Source organism: Ranitomeya variabilis, chromosome 4, assembly GCF_051348905.1.
Source record: "Ranitomeya variabilis isolate aRanVar5 chromosome 4, aRanVar5.hap1, whole genome shotgun sequence".
Lineage (NCBI taxonomy): Eukaryota > Metazoa > Chordata > Amphibia > Anura > Dendrobatidae > Ranitomeya > Ranitomeya variabilis.
In genome coordinates, this window is record NC_135235.1 from 605040027 (window position 1) to 605063640 (window position 23614).

General features: G+C 44.4%; 1 non-coding gene and 1 pseudogene across 1 annotated transcript; both read right to left on the bottom strand.

Annotated features, from left to right (window-relative positions):
• Positions 1-7957: 7957 nt before the first annotated feature.
• Positions 7958-8150, bottom strand: LOC143770763 (U2 spliceosomal RNA). The gene has a single exon (XR_013214726.1). It is a non-coding gene; the product is annotated as a U2 spliceosomal RNA (small nuclear RNA).
• A 6461-nt stretch (positions 8151-14611) lies between these two features.
• Positions 14612-14777, bottom strand: LOC143770776 (U2 spliceosomal RNA; annotated as a pseudogene).
• Positions 14778-23614: the final 8837 nt, after the last annotated feature.

Genomic DNA, 23614 nt, shown 5'->3' on the forward strand with positions numbered 1-23614 from the left:
TCTCCATCACGCACACCATAATTAACCACAACACCCTATCCTTTGCCCTGCTACAAGCACCGATACCAAACATCGCCACACGCCAATCGACGAAATTCACACCAGCCAAACTTTTACACAATCCACCCACACACTTCCATACACTGTAAGCAAAGTCGCAATCCCACATAACATGCCTCACAGTCTCACAACCACCACATCCCACTCTTGGACATACATCAGTTCTAATCAACTCTCTTCTCTTCTGCACATCTCTGACAGGTAAAATATTATGCAAACACATCCATACCACATACTTCTGCTTGTTTGACATCCTGTACATATCTAACTTTTTCCAAGCATCAGAAACCTCATTCCCTCTCAGCCCAACTACATCACCCTCAACCTCATTCACACTGATTCTTTTTGCCACCTTCTTAGTTTCCCTAAACTCATTCTTCGGCACACTCAACAAATCATGCTTCCTCACAAACTTTTCAATCACCTCATGCCAAATAAGGGCACTTAAAACCACTGGGACACTCACATCTCTCTTCCTCCAACAAAAACCATACAGCATCCAACCAGCAGAATATTTTGCCATATACGCCCCTTTATTCCCTTTACCCAACAAAACAACAACCGCTTTAATATAATTGAGGCCTAAAAAAAATCTCAATATTGGGGAAGGCCAAACCACCATGCTGACAAGCCTTATAAAGGCTCTCCCTTTTTAACTTCTCCATCTTGCTGCTCCACAGAAAAGTAAAAACCAACTTCTCTACTCTTTTAATTTTCCTGGAGGAGGAAGGAAAAACCATTGCCACATAAAGCAAAATGGGGAGAATCACAGCCTTTATAATTAATACTTTACCACGCAGAGTCAAATCTCTCACACACCAAAAAATCAATTTTTGCTCGACCCGCGTACCACACTCATCCCAACTCTCCTTCCCTTTTAAGTCTTCATTAAATAAAACACCGAAAATCTTAATCGCACCCTCTTCACATTTTACACCATCGATACAAATACTATTATCTCCAAAGCATTTAAAACTGCATATATTGCAATTTACCCTAAAACCGGACGCACCACAGAAAAAATCCAAAAGCAACTTAACTCTACTTAACCCCTTCCCGACATGTGACGGTATAGTACGTCACATGTCGGGACCCCCGCTTTGATGTGCGCTCCGGCGGTGAGCGCACATCAAAGTCGCGACATGTCAGCTGTTTCTTACAGCTGACATGTGCGCGCAATAGCGGCGGGTGAAATCGCGATCACCCGCCGCTATTAACTAGTTAAATGCCGCTGTCAAACACAGACAGCGGCATTTAACTACCGCATCCGGCCGTGCGGCCGGATATGAGCGCATCGCCGACCCCCGTCACATGATCGGGGGTCGGCGATGCATCAGGACAGTAACCATAGAGGTCCTTGAGACCTCTATGGTTACTGATTGCCGGTGGCTGTGAGCGCCCCCCTGTGGTCGGCGTTCACAGCACACCTGCAATTCTGCTGTGTAGCAGCGATCTTATGATCGGTGCTGCATAGCAGAGCCGATCGGGCTGTGCCTGCTTCTAGCCTCCCATGGAGGCTATTGAAGCATGGCAAAAGTAAAAAAAAAAAGTTTTTAAAAATGTGAAAAAAAAAAAAAAAACATAAAAGTTTAAATCACCCCCCTTTCGCCCCAATCAAAATAAATCAATAAAAAAAGCGCCCAACCTACACATATTTGGTATCGCCGCGTTCAGAATCGCCCGATCTATCAATAAAAAAAAAGCATTAACCTGATCGCAAAACGGCGTAACGAGAAAAAAAATCGGAACGCCAGAATTACGTTTTTTTGGTCGCCACGGCATTGCATTAAAATGCAATAACGGGCGATCAAAAGAACGTGTCTGCACCAAAATGCTATCATTAAAAACGCCAGCTCGGCATGCAAAAAATAAGCCCTCACCTGACCCCAGATCACGAAAAATGGAGACGCTACGAGTATCGGAAAATGGCGCAATTTTGTTTTGTTTTGTTTTTTGCAAAGTTTGGAATTTTTTTTCACCACTTAGGTGAAAAATAACCTAGTCATGTTAGGTGTCTATGAACTCGTACTGACCTGGAGAATCATAATGGCAGGTCAGTTTTAGCATTTAGTGAACCTAGCAAAATAGGCAAGCAAAAAACAAGTGTGCGATTGCACTTTTTTTGCAATTTCACTGCACTTGGAATTTTTTTCCCGTTTTCTAGTACACGACATGCTAAAACCAATGATGTCGTTGAAAAGTACAACTCGTCCCGCAAAAAATAAGCCCTCACATGGCCATATTGACGGAAAAATAAAAAAGTTATGGCTCTGGGAAGGAGGGGAGCGAAAAACGAAAACGGAAAAACGGAAAAAGCTCCGGGGGTGAAGGGGTTAAAGAAGCAATACTCTCACTCACAACCACCAGGTCATCCATATACCCTAAGGCCATGTGCACACGTTCAGGATTGTTAGCGTTTTTTTCGCGTTTTTTCGCTATAAAAACGTGATAAAAACGCGAAAAAAAACGCTAACATAAGCCTCCTATTATTTACAGGGTATTCCGCATTTTTGGTGCAAATGTTGCGATTTTTTCCGCGAAAAAATCGCATAGCGGAAAAAAAAGCAACATGTTCATTAAAAATGCGGAATTGCAGGGATTCCGCACACCTAGGGGTCCATTGATCTGCTTACTTCCCGCACGGGGCTGTGCACACCATGCGGGAAGTAAGCAGATTATATGCGGTTGGTACCCAGGGTGGAGGAGAGGAGACTCTCCTCCACGCACTGGGCACCATATAAGTGGTCAAAAAATAAGAAATAAAATAATAAACAGTCCTATACTCACCCTCGATGTCTTGCCGCCTCCTCGCACGCTGCCGTTCGGTTTCTGTACCTGGTGTGCGCTGAAGGACCTCGCCGAATGACGTCACTGTCCTGTGATTGGTCGTGAGCGGTCATGTGACCGCTCACGTGACCGTGACGTCACGGGAGGTCCTGTGCGCACAGACCAGCTATACGGAACGGACGCCGGTGAGATGTCTGGGTGAGTATAAGCATTTTTTTATTTTTTTTATTATTTTTAAACATTCTATCTTTTACTATAGATGCTGCATAGGCAGCATCTATAGTAAAAAGTTGGTCACACTTGTCAAACGCTATGTTTGACAAGTGTGACCAACCTGTCAGTCAGTTTTCCAAGCGATGCTACAGATCGCAGGGAAAACTTTAGCATTCTGCAAGCTAATTACGCTTGCAGAATGCTAAAAAAACGCGAAAAAAACGGAAAAAAAACGCAAAAAAAAAATGCGGATTTCTTGCAGAAAATTTCCGGTTTTCTTCAGGAATTTTCTGCAAGAAATCCGCAACGTGTGCACATACCCTAACACTTTCACTTGCTTACCCCCACTCCCAGGCACCAACAATCCTCTCATCACTTTCTCACGTCTTATCAAGCATAACAACAGTTCAATTACACATATATAAACAATACAGGGGACATTGGGCATCCCTGCCTAACACCTGACATGATCTTTACTTTTATACACACAACCAACCATTAACTAGAAACTCACTAGACACACAATCATACAACGACCTTACATTATTCACAAATTCCCTAGGAAATCCCACCTAAAACTTTAAACAAAAACACATGTGAAACCCTATCAAAAGCCTTCTCAAAATTAATAGCTAAAACCATATATTTCTGCTTCGTATCCCTACAATCCCCAATCATATCCCTCAACAATAACAAGTTATCACTCATACTTCTCCCAGGCACAGCACATACTTGATCATCATCCGCTACACTTCCAACCACAACACACATACGGTTTGCCAGTAACTTACTGTAGACTTTATAATCTGAGTTTAGCAAAGTTATGGGCCTCCAATTCTCTAAACGTTTCTTTTCACCTTTTTTATATACAAGAACAACCACACCTTCTTTCATTGATTCACACAATCTACCATACACCCACATAAACTTACATACTTCAGTCAAATCTGCTCCCAAAATCTCCCATGCTTTCACATATAATTCTACTTGTATTCCATCCTTCCCAGGAGTTTTGTTCTTTTTTGCACTCCATACCACATTCTTTACCTCATCCATAATCACTTCTTCACACAAAATGTCACACACCTCAGAATCGAGTTTCTTCTCCACCTTACTTAGCACTTCTAACACAAGCCCAGAGTCAATCCATTTCTCTTCATACAACTTACTATAAAACCTTTTCACTTCTTTCAGCACATCCTCCCCCATACAAGTAGTTCCACTCTCATCCACAATCACAGACATATCAGTCTTCCTACCACTCAACTTTTTGAAAAAATACCTTGTACACTTATCATTTTCCTCAAAATGCTCAATTTTGGTATGGAAAATAATTTCTTTCCCTTTCTCATCACACGCTTTAACTCATTCTCAGCATTCGTAAGCTGATCAGATAAATCCACACCACTTGCAACACACTTTCTCAGCCAATCAATTTGCCTGCTAAGGTCATTAAACCTCTTTTGATATCTGGCAGCTTTTATATAGCCCCACTTTTTAAAAAAAAAAATTAAAACGTACTTTCACCCAATCCCACCAATCAAGCACACATTCAAAGTCCTTACGCATACTCCACCTCCTATACGTTATTTAAAATTCACTCATTATTTCCGCATCCTCTAGCAATCTTACATTCAACTTCCATATCCCACCCCCATGTGCTAGGTCACCATTTGCACTAAACACACCCCTTAAACATTCATGACCCGAAAAAGGAACCTTATGTTGAGAAAAATCTAAACACACCATATTTTTAGAAAATAACATCAAATCAATTCTTGATTCGATCTCACCATGGTCAGCATGATACGTCGGCGGTGGTGGCATGCCAAACTTAACAATTGCTGCATCTAAAAAAGAAAAGTTAGAAATTAAATGGGACAATTTCTTTCCTGCTATATCAGAATTACCTTCTGTTACACAATTAAAATCACCAACAAAAATGGAGGGAAATTCTCCTGGAAGAAAAAACATAATTTTTCAAGTAGCGCACACCGCTCTTCCTTCCCTGTAAGGCAATATAAATTAATAATTCTTACCCGCCACCCCCTGTAACTCAAAAACACAATTAAACATCGTCCCACCTCCACCACCGTATAACTATCTATTACAATTTCTTTATTACCCACTTATATTCCCACCCCATCATTTTTATTAATGCTAGACCCTGACCAAACATGCTGTCCACAAGGCCTGTCATTATCGTTAGGAGCATCCAGAATACCACACTCTTGAAGGCAATATACATCAGCTCCTAAATGTTTCAAATAGTCCAAAGCAGTTGCTCTCCTGTTCTTGGATCTAATTTGCCTTACATTTAGGGACACAATGTCCCAACCAGATTGGCAAGGCATAACAGAAAAACATAACCTTCAGATGATCACCTCTAGCTCATCCATTATCGTCCATATGAGTGAGCAGCTCAAAGGTGTTCATGTCCTCCGGGATTCCAAGGTAAGGGGCGTCCTGAGAAAACACAGGATGAGGATACATCCGATCACTTACAGGACTGAGCTCCCCCTCATTAGTGGATGAAACCTCTCTTATAGGTTTTTTACAGGAAAGCTCTGAAGTATCATCCTCAGAGGACCTAATGGAAGAAAAGTAACCTTGTCCATGAGTCTCGGTTACCTCAAGGACAGTATCACTCCAGGACAATGCAGGGGACTTAGATAGGGACACATCCATCTCCCCCTCACCACAGACTTCAGACTGATGAAGGACGTCCACATCTACTTCCGAAACTTCCATACCTGGCAAAGCAGGGCCCAGAGATTCCACCAGGGCCTGGACATCCTCCTGTAAATCCTTGATCTCAGGTAGCTCTGTCACCTCACCGAGTTCTGTGGCTTCTACCTGTGAAACAATATCAGCAACTGGGACAGCAGGCCTACTTTGGGCCACTTCAGAAAAGGACCTAGGTCTGACTTTGGCCTTACAGTCCTGAAGAACATGTGTCTCCTCCCCACATACATCACATATCACCTGGTTGGAACAATCCTTCGCCAAATGTCCGTTTCTGTTGCACTTTCTGCAGGTCGGCAGTTCCTCGCAGCACTCCTGGACATGACCATACCTGTTGCATCTCCTGCAGTATAGTGGTGCCTCAGGGTAAAACAAAAAGCCAGAGTCTCCCAATTGTAAAGTTTAAGGGGGGATAATGAATGCCCCCTGGACCACTAGGGTCGACCCCAAACCTCACAAAGAACTTATATTTCCCAGTCCAGAGACCTTCTTAATTTAGGACTTTATGGGAAAATTGCACATAAATGCAGTGTCTTCTCAGGAATGCAATGATACTATCCAAGGGGGTAAATGGATTAAGCATAAAGAACACCAAAGGAATATCCCCCTTAGAATACAGCACCGTGAACGGAAGTCCATCCAGCTAAGGGTGATCCGAAAGAACTTTCAAGGCTTTGAAGAGGTTCTGACAAGCAGACATGGAGGAAAAAACGAGCACATACCTCCGCAATTTCCAAAATTCCTGTAGGCAGATGATCTCAGACTTCGGGATCCTCAAAATTTCATAGAAGATGGCATTAACCAAATAGGAAAGTGAAAAATGGTCCTTCTCCTCAGAGACTTTGATGCGGAAACCATCCTTGACCCGGGTATCCCCGGTCCCAGCAAAGAGAAGCTTGACTCCCATCATCAACGGCTTCGGGGATTGCCTTCCTGTTTCCTCCTCACTCTCCCCTTATAGCAGCATCTGGCTTAAGCCACCTAAGTGACGAGGCCGGAAGGCAGAAGGAAAGCACTCAAAGAACCTCCTGGACAGACACAAGATCTGAGCCAAAAGGCCGAGAAGCGATAACCTGAAATGGTTTGCCATTTCTGCCGCTCCAAGGCCTAAAACTGACACCCATTGTGGAGTCAGAACAAAAGATTGCCACAGGGAAGACATTTCTAGAAACTCTGGATGCATTCTCAATGACAGTTCTGCTCTGTGTGTGTGTGTTCAAGCTGTGCGCAACACATTTTGAATCTGCATATCTCCACCTGTATTAACAAACCCTCCATCCCCCTTTTGTTCTAAAGTGTGCAACTGAGTGCGAGAAAGAGGGAGGGCGAGAGGGAAATTAAAAAAAACAGACAGGCCAGCAGTTGTCTTCCCATGTCTTCTGAAGCTGGGTGTAGACCCCCCTACCATGTGGTCTGCTGCTGCTCCAGCAGCAGACTGAAAAGGGCGGCCATTACACTGCCTTTTATAGGCCAAGGGCCCATTGTGACACGTGAGGGTTCTGGAGACAATGGACAAAGGTCCATTGTGGCAGCACGTGAGGGTTCCGTGCACAGATTCTATCTACTGCAGTCAGCGCACCTGGTTGGTAAAAAACATTATAATACTCACACAGGTGTAGATGGACAAGACAAGCATATTCAAGATCAGCACAGACACCATTTTGCCTTTTTTTTAATACGTATAATACACAGCATTTAAAAGTCGGTGGTCCACAAGAGGGAGACAATGTTTTACAAAATAATTCATGCAGTCACAAATGTGGTATGTATGGCAGAACGACTCATTGGATACTTCAATTTAAACACCAAGTACTGACAGCACGGGGCTTAATTTTGTAGATGGCACAGTATATTTTCAACACTGTAACAAAGGCCTAATACAGGCCTACATCTTAACACAGCTGTTGCAACCAGTAAAGACAGATTGATTGTTTGATTGATTACATATTGAATGCAATAGAATGCTTGACATACATAGGTGAAAGCAAGGCAAGACACACAAAATGTTGCAAATAGTCAAGTTAAGTCAAGCAAAATGCTGCATTTGGCATCTGAAATGTGTTTCTTTGACCCTGAAAAGAATTCACATCATGGGTTAAAACACAACTTGTGCTGATTTCAATTCAATCTGTTTTTGGAAACCGGATCAGAGAAGGAGTGCACTGTTCCCGGAGATACTGTAATAACTTGTCAATGCGTGGAGTGGACAGAGCAAGCTCTTTTTCCATCTTCCTGTTCTAAAAATCCATTTAATATATGGTCCCCAAATAGGGGACGTATCAGATATTAAACTGATAAGAATAGATTTTTTTTTTCTTTACAAAACCATTCAGGTTTAAAATAATAGTGCAGAATAAGAGGTTGTCTCATCATCACAAATAAAACAATCATTCCACCAAAACTATAATTTATAACTCATCATCATGGTTTCTTTTTATTTAGATTTCAAATTCAAAGAAAAACACATCACAAAGAATTAAAGCTATAACAAATTAACTGGGTTAGGGGTCGAGTTCCCGCTTCTGCAAAGGGGGAATCTTGAGCCATCTCCTCTGCAGTCTCCCATTCCTCTCCAGCCACAATGGAGCCTGCTCAGTGGAGACGTGGGTCCCGGCATCTGGCTCAGCCTGATACTGTGCGGATGGTTTCTGCTGCTTTCCCAGGCTCAGCCATTGTAGCCAGTACTGGTCAGCGGCGAGCAGACGCCTCTGGGACTAAGTCCTGCTTTTTCCCTTCTGAGCATGCCCAAGGTAAGACCTCTCATTGGAGGTCAGGGGTCACATGCTCAGGTACTCCTGCAGCTCCCATTGGTCCTCTAGGAAGATCCTGAAGTTGCCCTCGTATTGTAGAAGCTTCTATTGGTCCTCTAGGAAGGTCCTGAAGCTGCTGCAGCTATAAAAGGTTTGCATGGCCGCACGGCCATGCGCTAGTATCACTTCATGTTATGAGCTTGCTAATTGTGGTGGCGCCTGTATGATTGCATTCAGGAACTCGGCTGAAATAAGCCCCTAGAATACCGGCGACTCCGGTGAGGAGTTTGTATGATTGTATTCAGGGACTCGGCTGAAATAAGCCCCTAGAATACCGGCACCTCTCGTAAGGAGTTTTTTTGTGCTTCCCTGTGTTCGTGACCACTGACTGGCATCAGCTCAGCAGTTAGCTGTGTTCCCCTGTAATGCTAACAGGGCACAGCATGTTCTTTTCTGTGAGACTCAGTGAAGTAACTGAGTTCACTTATACCGCCATATAGTGCCGTCATTTTCTAGCAGCAGGCTGTCTCCTGCACGGTGGACCCCAGGCTGCGAACACACCAATTATAACATCCATATTAACTTGGTGCGACTCGCCAGTGCTCACAAACTGTTTCCATTTCCGGAATTTCCAAACACCCTCCGCATCCATCACACTTATAATAGAAATATAACTTCTCTAGAACCATATTAACACAATCATCTTACTCTAAATGTTCATTCTTATAAACGTACAAGTTCCTACAATTCCACAAAACTTCCTTCACACAAGCCAAAAACAGCCATAAGATCCTATCATTTTCTCGATTCAGTTTACATAGCCAAAACATAACAATTTCGTAGTTTAAATGCTTCACCCCAGTTAATTCCATACATAGCCCACTTAGCTTAAACCAAACATCCTTAGCAAATCTACAAGACCATAGAACATGATGAATCTCTTCATTACTCCCACACCGTTCTCTCGGACACCTTTCAGAGACAGCCAACCCTTTCCTTTTTTCTACACTCCTCACAGGCAAAACTCCCAGTAAAGACATCCATATTAAGTCCTTTTGCTTATTGGACATATATATCACTGTTCCCAAGCTTACGCCAAACATCCTCCACAGACCTTAATCCATTTATCTCACACATCCCATTATTCCCACACAGCCTTTTCACAATATTTTTATACTTAAGAAAACTTGCCAACTGTAAATTCTCTAGATGAAATTTTTTGATGAAGGATTCCAATTGCAAATACCAAAAAGGACATATAAAAGCAGTGGGTCATAAGTCATCCATTTTAACCGATGTAACATTGTACCCGCAAGGTATGTAGCCATACAAGCAGCTTTCGATTGTTTTAATATAAGTTCTGCAAAAAAAATTTGATTTATGCTAATAAAAACCTCGATATTAGGGAATCCCAGGCCCCCATTCCTTTTACTTCTTAAAAGGATTCCTCTTTTAGCTTTTTCAATATAACTTCCCCAAAGGAACACAAAAAGTAACCTATTAATCCTGTTCATAACCCCAACAGGTGGTGGAAAGATCAGAGCTACATAAATAAGCATAGGAAGGATTACACTTTTAATTATTAAGATTTTCCCTGTAAAAGATAAATCCTGTAACCGCCATAATTCCAGTTTCCTAACAATTTTACCACCTAAATCCTTCCAACTATCTTCTCCTTTTAAGTTTTCATCCAGACACACACCTAGTACTTTTATCCCACCCTCCACGCAATCCATATCCATATCACATATCTTTAATGACAATAAAAACCTTTAACCTTACTTTTATCCCAATTGATTTTAAATGCTGAAGCATCACAAAACAATTGAACCAAAAATTTCACTCTTGCTAAGTTACTCTCCGACTCACACAAAACACAGACATCTTCCATATAACCAATCACCTTAATTATCTTTCCATCACTCCCAGGAATCAAAAACCCCTTGAAAAACTCATCCTTTCTAATAAGCTGAAGAAGAGGCTCCATCACACAGATAAACAAGATCGGAAAAAGTGGACACCCCTGTCTCACGCCTGGTAAAATCTTAAGTCTCAGTTACAAACCCATTCACCTGCACCATGCTCTCAGCGCCTTCATACATCTCTATAATCAACCTCACCAGATGCTCAGGAAAACCCATCTTCCGTAGTACAGAAAACAAAAACACATGCGCCACGCAGTCAAAAGCCTTTTCAAAATCAAGCGCACACACAATCACACCTTTCCTTCTATTCTTACAATCCTCTAGCACATCTCTCACCAAATAGATATTATCTTGTATTCTCCGTTTAGGAACCGCACACACTTGTTCTTCCTCAATTACAGATACTAACACCTCTCTCACACGCCAAGCCAGAATTTTAGCAAACATCTTATAGTCAGCGTTAAGTAATGTTATTGCTCTCCAATTAGCTAGCTTCTTTCTATCACCTTTCTTAAGTAATAAGAACACCAAGCCTCTTTTCATACACTCAGGCATACTCTCACCCGCAAACAAGAATTTCATAACCGCAAAAAGGTCCTGAGCAACAATGTCCTAATATTTTGCATAAAAATCACATGGGATCCCATCCTGACCAGGAGATTTGTTTTTTGGAGACTTAGTGACCACATCCAACAATTCTTTCTCTGATATTTCCTCCGTCAAAGCCAAAGTCTCACTCTCTGGAACACACTTCCCCAGCACCTGCAGAAACTCATTCTCACTCCCCAAATCACACTTTCTCTCCCCATACAAACATTTATAGAAACCAAACACTTCTGCAATCACCCCCTCACTATGCATTTCTTCACCCCTATCATTCACCAACACTCTCATATCCCGTTTCCCACCACACATTTTCTTGAAAAAGAAACGCGTACATTTCTCATCCTGCTCTTTAATGTTCACTCTTGACCAAAATATAATTTCTTTCCCACGCTCAAACATCCAATTCATTCTTCATTTTATTTAACTCTCTTTTAACATCTATACCCATTGCTCTACATTCATGCAGAAAAGAAATCCTTCTATTTATCCGTGTATATAGTAATCTTTTCTTTCTGGCTTTAACTTGACCTCCTAAAAAATACCATTATCTTTCCCTTAACCCACACCCACCATTCAACAATATTCCCAAAATCCCCTTTCCTCTTCACCCAATCACAATAATTCTTTGAAAAACTTTTTTTGACACTTTTATCATCTAACATACTCATAAAAAAAACCCATCTACCTCAAACACCCCGAACAAACACTCGTGGTCAGAAAAACAAACTTTCTCTTGCGAGTAAATAACACAATGGATAGCTGGTGAAGAAAAAAAGAAATAACCAACCTCGATTCAACATGCCCATCATCTGAATGATATGTAAAGGGTCCAGGTTTTATAGACACAGCATCCCTTAAGGAAAAACCATTAGTCATTTGGTTCCATAAATTGCCTGTTATATCCACTTTGGTTTCCCAGGTACCTGCTCTTGCTTCTTTTGAAAAAATGCTATTAAAATCCCCAACAACAAAGACAGTAATTTTGCCATGTAAAAAAATGTCAATTATTTGAAGAGAGATAGGCGTTCATTTTTGTCAACATTTGCATATATGCAAATTAGCTTAAACTCCCAACCTAAATACGAGAGGAAAACATACACATCTTCCTTCTTGTATCACAATTTCCTGGTTTAAACACACATCTTTGTTTTGATTAAGAATTCAAATGCCATCACTCCTATTGGTATTAGAAAAAGACCAAACTGCTTTCCCATATCGCCATTGATTTTCTCTCTTTTCACATTCTTGAACACAAATAATGTCACTGCCCTTAGAGGCTAAATAGTCCAAAACAATAGCCCGTTTAGTTGGTGATGAAGACATACGTACATTCTGAGATATTATTTTGAGCCGCAGAACCATAAGTATTTATGGAGACCATAAAAAAAAATATCTCAATTTATCTCAATATTCAAATAAGCTTTCCAGACCAGCCACATCCTTCTCTTTCAAAAAAATTTCACTTGGTGATATAGGAGCGGCCTGGTAAAGTTCAATTGACTTAGTCTTCTCCTGAGTCAGACAAAACACAAAAAGGATTGTGGGACACAAAAAATTCTATTTTCTTCCTTTGCAACCTCTTCACCACTTTAACATTTTTTTTCTTTGCTTGTTTTGACATAGGCTTATGAACAATAGCAGCGTTTTCTATCTCAAGCCCCCTGGCCACCTCCTTTCCATTTGGAGATTCTGACCACTCAATATCCATAGAACTACTGGGAGACAACTCCTCAGGGCTGCATGCCTCCTCAATTACCTCATTGAGAGACTTCTCTGCCTCTGACCCAGGTGGCAACTCTGGCTTGTCAGATGGCACCACACCCACATCAAGCGACACCTGGTCTTCAGGATCTCCCTCTACCAAGAGAGTATCATGACCTTCAGCCTCAGTAGGAATCAAATCCACCATCTCTTCCACAGTCACAGTAGGTCCAGGGTCAACCAAAGTTTCAGTAGAACTGTTCTGAGCCTGAGGAGACTCCTGCTTCTCCCCTACGCCTCTTAGGATTTGGATATCCAAAAAAAAGCCTGCCGGCTAGTGTTAGGACATGATCTACAAGAGTGGCCACTTTCTCCGCACAAATCACAATCACTATGAATTGTAAATATTCATGATGTTTTTTCTCTTTCAAACGCTGGAAAAAAGCCAGACAGGCTGCTTCCATGTAAAAAGAAATGTCATAATTACCGGCTTTAGGGAATTTTCGGATGCCAAAAATCTTCTCCAGTTTAACCCCAGTGAGCTCCAACACGATATTCTGGACAATGTACTCCAAACCGATATTCTGCCTGTGGTCCTCAATCACCTCCAAACGCACTGCATTCTTGACTGCCACCATTATAATGCCCAAGGCACAGATCACTTTTTCCACTACACGAACCCTAGATACGCACCTCTCAGCCAAGACCAGGGCAATAATCCCTGAACTTAGCCAAAAGGCCGAGAAGCAATATCCAGAAAAGGTTTGGCACTTCTGCTGCACCAAGGCCTAAAACTGACACCCATTGTGGAGTCAGAGCAAAAGATTGCCACGGGGAAGACATTTCTAGAAACTCTGGATGCATTCTCAATGGCAGACCTGTTGTGTGTGTGTGTTCAAGCTGTGAGCGACGCGTTTTGAATCTGCATAACTCCACCTATTTGAAAACACCCTCCATCCCCCTTTTGTTCTAAAGTGTGTGACTGAGTGCGAGAAAGAGGGAGGACTAGAGGGAAATTTAAAAAAACAGACAGGCGAGCAGTTGTTTCCCAGCTCTCCTGATGCTGGGTGTAGACATCTTGCCTACCATGTTGCCTGCTGCTGCTCCAGCAGCAGACTGGAGGACTGCCAGCACACTGCCTTTTATAGGCAAGGGCCCATTGTGACACGTGAGGGTTCTGGAGACAATGGACAAAGGCCCATTGTGGCAGCACCTGAGGGTTCCGTGCACAGATTCCATCTAATGCAGGCAGTGCACCTGGTTGGTAAAAAGCATTAGAATACTCACACAGGTGTAGATGGGCAAGACAGCATATTCAAGATCAGCACAGATACCATTTTTCCTTTTTTTAAAATACATATAATACACCACATTTAAAAGTCGGTGGTCCACAAGACGGAGACAATGTTTTACAAAAGAATTCATGCGGTCACAAATGTGGTATTTATGGCAGAACTACTCATTGGATACTTATATTTAAACACCAAGTACTGACAGCACGGGGCCTAATTTTGTAGATGGCACAGTATATTTACAACACTGTAACAAAGGCCTAATGCAGGCCTACATCTTAACACACCTGTTGCAACCAGTAAAGACAGATTGATTGATTGATTGATTACATATTGAATGCAATACAATGCTTGACCTACATAGGTGAAAGCAAGGCACACACAAAATGTTGCAAATGGTCAAGTTAAATTGAGCAAAATGCATTTGGCATCTGAAATGTGCTTCTTTGACCCTGAAAAGAATTCACATAAAGGGTTAAAACACAACTTGCGCTGATTTCAATTCAATCTGTTTTTGGAAACCGGATCAGAGAAGGAGTGCACTGTTTCCGGAGATACTGCAATAACGGGTCAATGCGTGGAATGGACAGAGCAAGCTCTTTTTGCATCTCCCTGTTCTAAAAATCCATTTAATATATGGTCCCCAAATATCAGATATTAAACTGATAAGAACAGATAAGGTTTCAACAAAATTTAATTTATCATAAGACAAACAACAAAAAAACAAAGTGAAACCTTTTGTAAACAGAAGACATAAAACAAATAAATTGCAACCATAAAAACATGAACATTTAGTATAAAATCATATTCCACGTATAAAAACACCATCTGCGATTTGCTTCCTTTTTCCCCACATCTTTAACATCCTTTGAATAATAAACATTTCACTAAAAGCCAATTTTATACAGTCAGTTACGGATATAGTGTCACGATTGAACAATAAAATGTTTCCTACTTTCCGTATTGCACTTGTGCAGTTTATTATGCACCAACATATTTTAAAATGATCTGCAGTGGGACAATTAAAAAGTCCACATAAAACATACTCGTAGCAAAAGTCTTTCAGCCTGCAAACCCATTTTAAAAGTATCCCCAATCTCCTCCAAAGTTCTTGTGCAAAACAGCAGTTCCAGAAAAGGTGCAAAACTGTCTCATCATCCTGGCAAGAGTATCTTGGGCACTTTGCCCACGCCACCAGGCCTCTCCTGTGCTGGAAATCTCTGGTTGGGAGGCACTGGTGGGCAGCCATCCAGGCGAGGTCTTTATGGACAATAGGCAAGAATTTTCCAAAGACATTCCTCCACACAAGCTTGGACCTACTCCATGAGAAATTGCTCACAGGGGATACTCCTTCTCTTCTAAGATGAGACATCAGTTTTTTCCTGTCTAGAAGAGCATCCGCATCCAAGTCCTTTAAGTTATGTGTCCTTATCACTTTTTGTAAAACAGTAAGGTGCCTTGGCGGGCATAATAAAGCAGGCGCTGACAAACGTGGCCTGAATCATCTTTTAAAGATAAAACCACAAGTATATTTTAAAAATAGACTAAAAGTACTATTGGTGTTAAAAGCATTAAGACAGAAACAAAAGAAATTTACATATAAATACAGACGCAAATCAGGGATATTTTTTCCTCAATTTTGCTGTTTTTTGAACATTTCTATTTTTCTCAGCTTTGCCATTTTTGATCCCCAAATAAACATAAAAATACAACGGGTTAGTTTCTTTAACATCAGAAGGAGGATATACCATGGCAACATAAAGCATCATAGGTAATAAAAAAGACTTAATGATTAAAACTTTCCCTTCTATTGATAGGCATCTTTAATTCCAGAAGAGCTTTTTTACCATTTTATCTTGTACCTCCTCCCAGCTCACTTGTCCATCATTTTTAGTGTCAAATACAATACCCAACATTTTCACATTGTCATATTTCAGTTTTACTGCTAGTAGGTCATTTGTATCCCAGGAACCCAAAATCAAACATTCAGTTTTATTAAAAATAATTTTAAAACCTGAAGCCTGACTAAAAAAAATTGGTGCACATTACCACTCTCCGGAGTGGAACAGATTCTGTACAGATGGCAGTATCATCCATGTAGCCATTTTGACTTGGGCCCCTCCTCCACCCGGGACAGGAACCCCCCGGACTACTTTATCTTTCCGGTTCATACACAGCAGGGGCTCCATAACCAAATAAAAAGAATTGGGGATAATGGACACCCCTGCTTCACTCCGGATTCCAACAGGATAAAATCTGTTAAAAAACCATTGACAGAAATTTGGGAAAACACATTATCATACAAACTCATAATACGAGATAAAAACCTATCAGGGATCGCCATTTGTTTTAAAACGTTAAAAAGATACTCATGCGAGACCCTGTCGAACGCCTTTTCAAAGTCCAGCGCCAACAGGGCCCAGCTTTGACCTCTGTCCCTAGAGTACCAAATTGCATCTCTAATAACATTTAAAATCTCTGCAATATTCCTCCCTGGTACTCCACATACTTGCTCGGGTTGTATCCATTTACTAATCACAGTTTTAAAACGACAGGCAATAATTTTAGCTAAAACTTTACAATCCATGTTGAGAAGGGTGATAGGCCTTCAATTCTTGAGGTCATCACGAGCACCCTTTTTCTTATAAATAGTGTTGAGAATTCCGATACCGCAAGTATCGGGTATCGGCCAATATTTAGCGGTATCGGAATTCCGATACCGAGATCCGATACTTGCCGCGTATCGGATACCGGAATCGGAAGTTCCCAGGATTCAAACTGCACAAATTTGTACGAAATCAGCCAATGAGAATGATTCCAAGTGTGGGCACATCCTGTTCAGCATGGAGGGCATGAAACTACTGGCAAGGCTGTGATTGGCTGCTGAAATGATGTCATGATGCAGTTTAAAAGTCGCTGGCGCCATTTTGCGCTCACTCTGCTGTGAATTCAGTTAGTGACAGGACGCTGTTTGCTGACTGAGGGCCAGTTTAGAGATAGCGATTTGCTTCTTTGTGCTTTTCAAAGGCTAATTTAGCAACCGCTGTGTTCACCTACTAATCACCTTGCTTTTGCCTTGTAGCGCTGTTTTCACAGCGATCTGCAAGGTCTCTCTGTGTGTGTGAGTGCAGCCCACTCTCTAGTCTGAGTGCAGCCATAGGCCATCCATAGCTGGTTGTATTCAGTTCAAGGAGGGTGGTTCATTGCCTCATACTGTTCTTTTTTTTTTTTTTTTTCAAGTAGTGTAGTCTGCTGCTCATTTTTTTTTTTTAAATCCTATTAGTGTCTTTCCACCCGTATCCAGCTAACTTGTGGAAAAACACTACATAGGATAACGTAGAGGAGGGTTTTTGGGCCTTGCAGCACCGTCTACGGCTGTCTGCACGGTCTCCGTGTGACTGCAGCTCGCCCTGTAGTCTGTGAGCAGCCATAGCCTGGTTGTCTCCAGGTCAGGGTTCTTCACTGCGTCATACCATAAAATCAATTTTCCTTTTGTTTTAAGTAGTGCAGGCTGCTGCACATTTTTTCAAAAAATTCCTATTAGTGTCTTTCCACCCGTCTCCAGCTAACTTGTGGAAAAACACTACATAGGATAACGTAGAGGAGGGTTTTTGGGCCTTGCAGCGCCGTTTACGGCTGTCTGCACGGTCTCCGTGTGACTGCAGCTCGCCCTGTAGTCTGTGAGCAGCCATAGCCTGGTTGTCTCCAGGTCAGGGTTCTTCACTGCCTCATACCGTAAAATCAATTTTCCTTTTGTTTTAAGTAGTGCAGGCTGCTGCACATTTTTTCAAAAAATTCCTATTAGTGTCTTTCCACCCGTCTCCAGCTAACTTGTGGAAAAACACTACATAGGATAACGTAGAGGAGGGTTTTTGGGCCTTGCAGCGCCGTTTACGGCTGTCTGCACGGTCTCCGTGTGACTGCAGCTCGCCCTGTAGTCTGTGAGCAGCCATAGCCTGGTTGTCTCCAGGTCAGGGTTCTTCACTGCGTCATACCGTAAAATCAATTTTCCTTTTGTTTTAAGTAGTGCAGGCTGCTGCACATTTTTTCAAAAAATTCCTATTAGTGTCTTTCCACCCGTCTCAAGCTAACTTGTGGAAAAACACTACATAGGATAACGTAGAGGAGGGTTTTGGGGCCTTGCAGCGCCGTTTACGGCTGTCTGCACGGTCTCCGTGTGACTGCAGCTCGCCCTGTAGTCTGTGAGCAGCCATAGCCTGGTTGTCTCCAGGTCAGGGTTCTTCACTGCGTCATACCGTAAAATCAATTTTCCTTTTGTTTTAAGTAGTGCAGGCTGCTGCACATTTTTTCAAAAAATTCCTATTAGTGTCTTTCCACCCGTCTCCAGCTAACTTGTGGAAAAACACTACATAGGATAACGTAGAGGAGGGTTTTTGGGCCTTGCAGCGCCGTTTACGGCTGTCTGCACGGTCTCCGTGTGACTGCAGCTCTCTCTGTTGTCAGTTCAGCCCCCAAAAAATAAATAAATAATAAAGTTCACCAAACACACCAGTGACACCACTTTACATTTGTGTAGGCCACATTAGCTCATATTAAAGTCTAGTCCACACTTTAGAAAATTAGTGTTTCTTATACCTGTTAGGAGCTGTTCAGGAATAAGCACACAAAGCCGTTAGTACTTTTCTGCTTATCTTTATCAGTCAACCAAGATGAAGAAGGCAGTGAGTAAGGCACGTGGGCGTGGGCGCGGAGCAGGGAGAGGACGTGGGGATTCTGTGCCTGCTGCGGGCACCGGTGACTCACCAGCACCCAGTTTCACCAGGGAACAGTCCTTCATGCGCAGCTTTGTCGTAGAGCGCCGTACACCGCTGCTGCATGAAGAACAAATTGAAGCCGTTGTCGGATGGATGGCAGCTAACGCATCGACTTCAATTAGTGCCACATCCTCTCAGACACAGAGCACTGGAGAGCAGCCATCTGTTTCTTCACCACCTGCCAAATTGCCCAGGCAGACAGAGAGCCCAGGACAGGAGCCGTCTCAACTTCTGTTGTCTGAATCTCTTGGCTTGGAAACAGGGGGCCAGCCAAGCAGCATTGGAGAAATGGAAGAAGAGGCAGGGTGCAGTGATGCCCAACAGCTTTTTCTCTCTTCCTCTGAAGAGGCGGGTGGGCCAGTGCCTCCGGTCACCACATTGCAGGCCGCATCCGCTGATGATGACACTCAGGTGCCACCTTCTGAGACTACACAGGAGGAGCAGTTGATGGCAGAGGGTAGTGTAGATGATGAGGTCCTTGACCCATCGTGGCGTGAGGGACAGGAAGGTGGTGGGAGCAGCTCCGAGGAAGAGATTCCTAGAACGGGCCAAAGAGGTAGAGGGAGGGGGAAGACTGCAAAGCCTGTAGCCTCCACTTTGGCACCCGTTAGGAGCATGTCTGTTCCAAAAGCCAAAAAGGGCGCTCCCAAGACTTGCAGTGTCTGGCCCTTTTTTGACACAGTTGCAGATGACATTTGCTATGTCAAATGCAAGGTGTGTCATCACAAAGTCAAAAGAGGTCGAAATGTCAGCAACCTCAATACCTCCAACATGTGGAAACATGTGCGCAACAGGCACGCGGCGGAGTTAGAAAAACACACTGAAGAGCTAGGCCAACCAACAGCGGCAGCTACCACCTCTTCAGCTTGTGTTGCCTCTTCCTCCAGCTCACACGCAGCTGGTTCGGCTTCCTCCCAGGATCGCCGTGGAAGTACCTCTGGCCCTGTTGTCCAGAGACCCGCTGTAATTCCACCCGCAGCACCACTTTCCCAGTCATCCACACACTCCCAGCCCAGTCTACAGCCATCGGTAGTACAGGCATGGGAGAAAAGGCGGCCTTTCTTGTCAAACCACCCACGAGCACAGGCTCTGACTGCAGGCATTGCCAAACTTCTGTCACTGGAAATGCTGTCATTCAGGCTGGTGGAGACTGACAGCTTCCGTGACTTGATGTCATTGGCAGTCCCACAGTACAATGTGCCCAGCCGCTTTTACTTCAGCAGGCAAGCTGTCCCTGCCCTGCACAAGCATGTGGAGGGACACATAAAACACGCGCTACTGAATGCCGTCAGTAGCAAGGTCCACCTCACCACCGATGCGTGGACCAGTCAACATGGACAGGGGCAATACCTTTCCCTCACTGCCCATTGGGTTAATGTTGTTGAGCCGGGTACAGATCGTGCGAGTGGCGCAGGACGTGTCCTGCCCACTCCAAGGATTGCAGGAATCCATTCTGTACGCATTGACTCCTCCTCTTACACCAGTTCCTCAGAATCATCGCTGCAGGAGCCGTCACAGTCCACCTCCACATGGACCCGTGATGAACGCTTACCTGTTACGACCGACATGAGCACATCCGTGGCCAAACGTCAACAGGCCGTCTTGAAATTAAGTTCTTTGGGGAATCGAAGCCACACAGCGCAGGAGCTCTGGAATGCCATGAAGCAGGAGAGCGATGTGTGGTTTGTGCCAGCGAATCTCCAGCCAGGCATGGTAGTGTGTGATAATGGCCGAAATCTGGTGGCAGCTCTGGGCCTCGGCAACCTCATTCACATCCCATGTCTGGCACATGTGCTCAATTTGGTCGTGCAGATTTTTTTGAGGGACTATCCGGATCTTGATGCACTGCTGCACAAGGTCCACCTAGAGTGTGCTCACTTGCGGCGTTCCAGCACGGCAAAAGCGCGCATTGCGGCTCTGCAGCGCCGACACCACCTGCCGGAACATCGCATCATATGTGACCTACCTACCAGGTGGAATTCCACGTTACATATGTTGGAGCGGTTGTGTGAGCAGCAGCAAGCTGTAATGGAGTACCAGCTGCATCAGGCGCAAAGAAGTCGCACTCCGCGCCGTTCAGACTTCACAACCACAGAGTGGGCCACTATGAAGGACGTCTGCCAGGTTTTGCGTCCCTTCGATTATTCCACGCGGATGGCGAGTGCAGATGATGCACTAGTCAGCATGACTGTCCCCCTTATCTGCCTGCTTGAAAAATCACTGCAAGCGCTAAGGGATGATGTTGTGGAAGAGGTGGAGGATGAGGATTCACCATTTCCATCATCTTCTGGACAGTCAGCGCCACGTGGTTCCTCACAAACGCGTAGGCAGGGGACACTTTGTGAGGAGGATGAGGAGGAGTCAATGGAGGAGGAAGACATCCATCCAGAGGAGGGAGTTACACAATTGTCCAGTACTCAGTGTGTACAGCGAGGGTGGCGTGATGACGAGCGGGCAGAGATCACGCCTCCAGCAGGGGACAGCGTTTCTTGGCCAATTGGCAGTCTGCAGCACATGGTGGATTACATGCTGCAGTGCCTGAGAAACGACCGCCGCATCTCCCACATTCTCAACATGTCTGATTATTGGGTGTTCACCCTCCTCGATCCTCGCTACCGGGACAACGTAGAAAGCCTCATCACACCGTTGAAGCGGGAGCGAAAAATGCGGGAGTACCAAGACACACTGGTGAATTCCATCATCTTCTCCATTCCAAGTGAGAGAAGTGCTGCTAGTGCATTACAAAGCAGCTCAATGCGTCCAGGCAGTGGTGGAGGCTCTGCACAAAGAGGGAGCAGAAGCAGTGCCTCTGCCCAAGGCAAGACCAGTATGGCCCAACTGTGGCACAGTTTTCTGTGCCCACCACAAAAGTCTACACCATCACAGACGGCTCCAGTCAGCAGGAGGCAACGGTTCCGTCAGATGGTGACAGACTACATGTCTTGCCCTCTTGCTGTACTCCCAGACGGCTCTTCCCCTTTCAAGTTTTGGGTCTCAAAGCTGGATACATGGCCAGAGCTAAGCCAGTATGCATTGGAGGTGCTGGCTTGCCCTGCGGCTAGTGTATTATCGGAACGCGTCTTTAGTGCTGCAGGTGGTGTACTAACTGACCGTCGCATGCGACTATCCTCCGATAACGTTGACCGGCTTACTTTCCTGAAAATGAACAAGGCCTGGATCTCGCAGGAATTTGCCACTCCTCTTCCTGATTAAATAATTAGGTGACTGTCTACGTTATCCAGGTATCCTGTTGTGTTCATCTTTCTACCACCTGAACTTAAATTCCTGGGCTCCAACACCACCAGTTGAGGCTCAGAAGTGCCGTCTGCACAGTCAAAACATATGACCCAGTGTTATTGGGTTTCAGTAACGTCCGCTGATCCCCAGCTGTGTAGCCGGCAATGTGTCCTGCGACCGCCACGCTGACACAACAACTGAAATGTAAGGGAACCTGTCCCCCTCCCCCAAGGCGTTTGTTACTGAAAGAGCCACCTTGTGCAGCAGTAATGCTGCACAAGGAAAAGGTAGCTATTTTTGTTTAGCTCCTTGCACACGCAGAACTTAACACTTATAAAATGTGTCCACTGATACCGTAAAACCGTCCCGGAGGTGGGACTTTCCTTCATAATGTGACGCAGCACAGCCGTCATTCTTACCCCCCCGGCGCCGTGCGCCGGCTCCTCACGGTTGTTTGATTCTGTCTCGAAGCCTGTGCTGTTATGTTATCCCTTGGCCAGGCACACTTAGCGCTGCCCCTCTTCTGACATCATTTGGTGTCAGGCTGGCTGCGCCTGTGCGGCCGCGCTGGACGAGAGCCCGCCTCGCAGTGTCTTCTGATTTAATCCCACTGCGGGCCTGAGATCCATGGACATGCGCAGTGCATATCTCAACCTCCGCCTCTCACTCATCTCCCTACGCCTTCTTCAGACTATGCGCCGTCAGCTGATCCCTAATAGCATGCCACGGCCGTGACGCCGCACAGTCTGAAGAGGCCTTAGGGAGGGGAGTGAGAGGCGAGGATATGCACTGCGCATGGCCACGGATCCCAGGCCCGCGGTGGGATTACATTAGACGACACTGCGAGGCGGGCTCTCGGCCAGCGCGGCCGCACAGGCGCAGCCAGCCTGACACCAAATGATGTCAGAAGATGGGCAGCGCTAAGTGTGCCTGGCCAAGGGATAACATAACAGCACAGGCTTCGAGACAGAATCAAACAACGCTGAGGACCCTGGGCACGGCGCCGGGGGTGTAAGAATGACGGCTGTGCTGCGTCATATTACGAAGGAATGTCCCACCTCCGGGACGGTCTCACGGTATCAGGGGACACATTTTATAAGTGTTTAGTTCTGTGTTTGCAAGGAGCATAATGAAAAGAGCCACCTTTTCCTTTTGCATCCTTTGTGCTGCACAAGCTGGCTCTTTCAGCTACAAACGCCTTGGGGGGGGGGTTAAAGGTTCCCTTTAGACTTTCTCCAATCAGGCTTCGGCCTACACTGTGTTCCTCTGCTCCTCCTGCTGTCCCTGGGCTCCAACACCGCTAGTTGCCGTCCAGAAGTGCTGTCCGCACAGTCCCAACAGTCCCTCCTCTGTTATTGGGGTTCATGTCATGATTCTCAATGGCGAGAGAACATAGCCCAGCATATATGAGAACTAGCTCTTGGAAGATGGAAACTATACTGACCATGAACTAAACCTGCCGCACAACTAGAAGTGGCCGGGTAGCATGCCTACGTTTTTTAACCCTAGATGCCCAGCGCCAG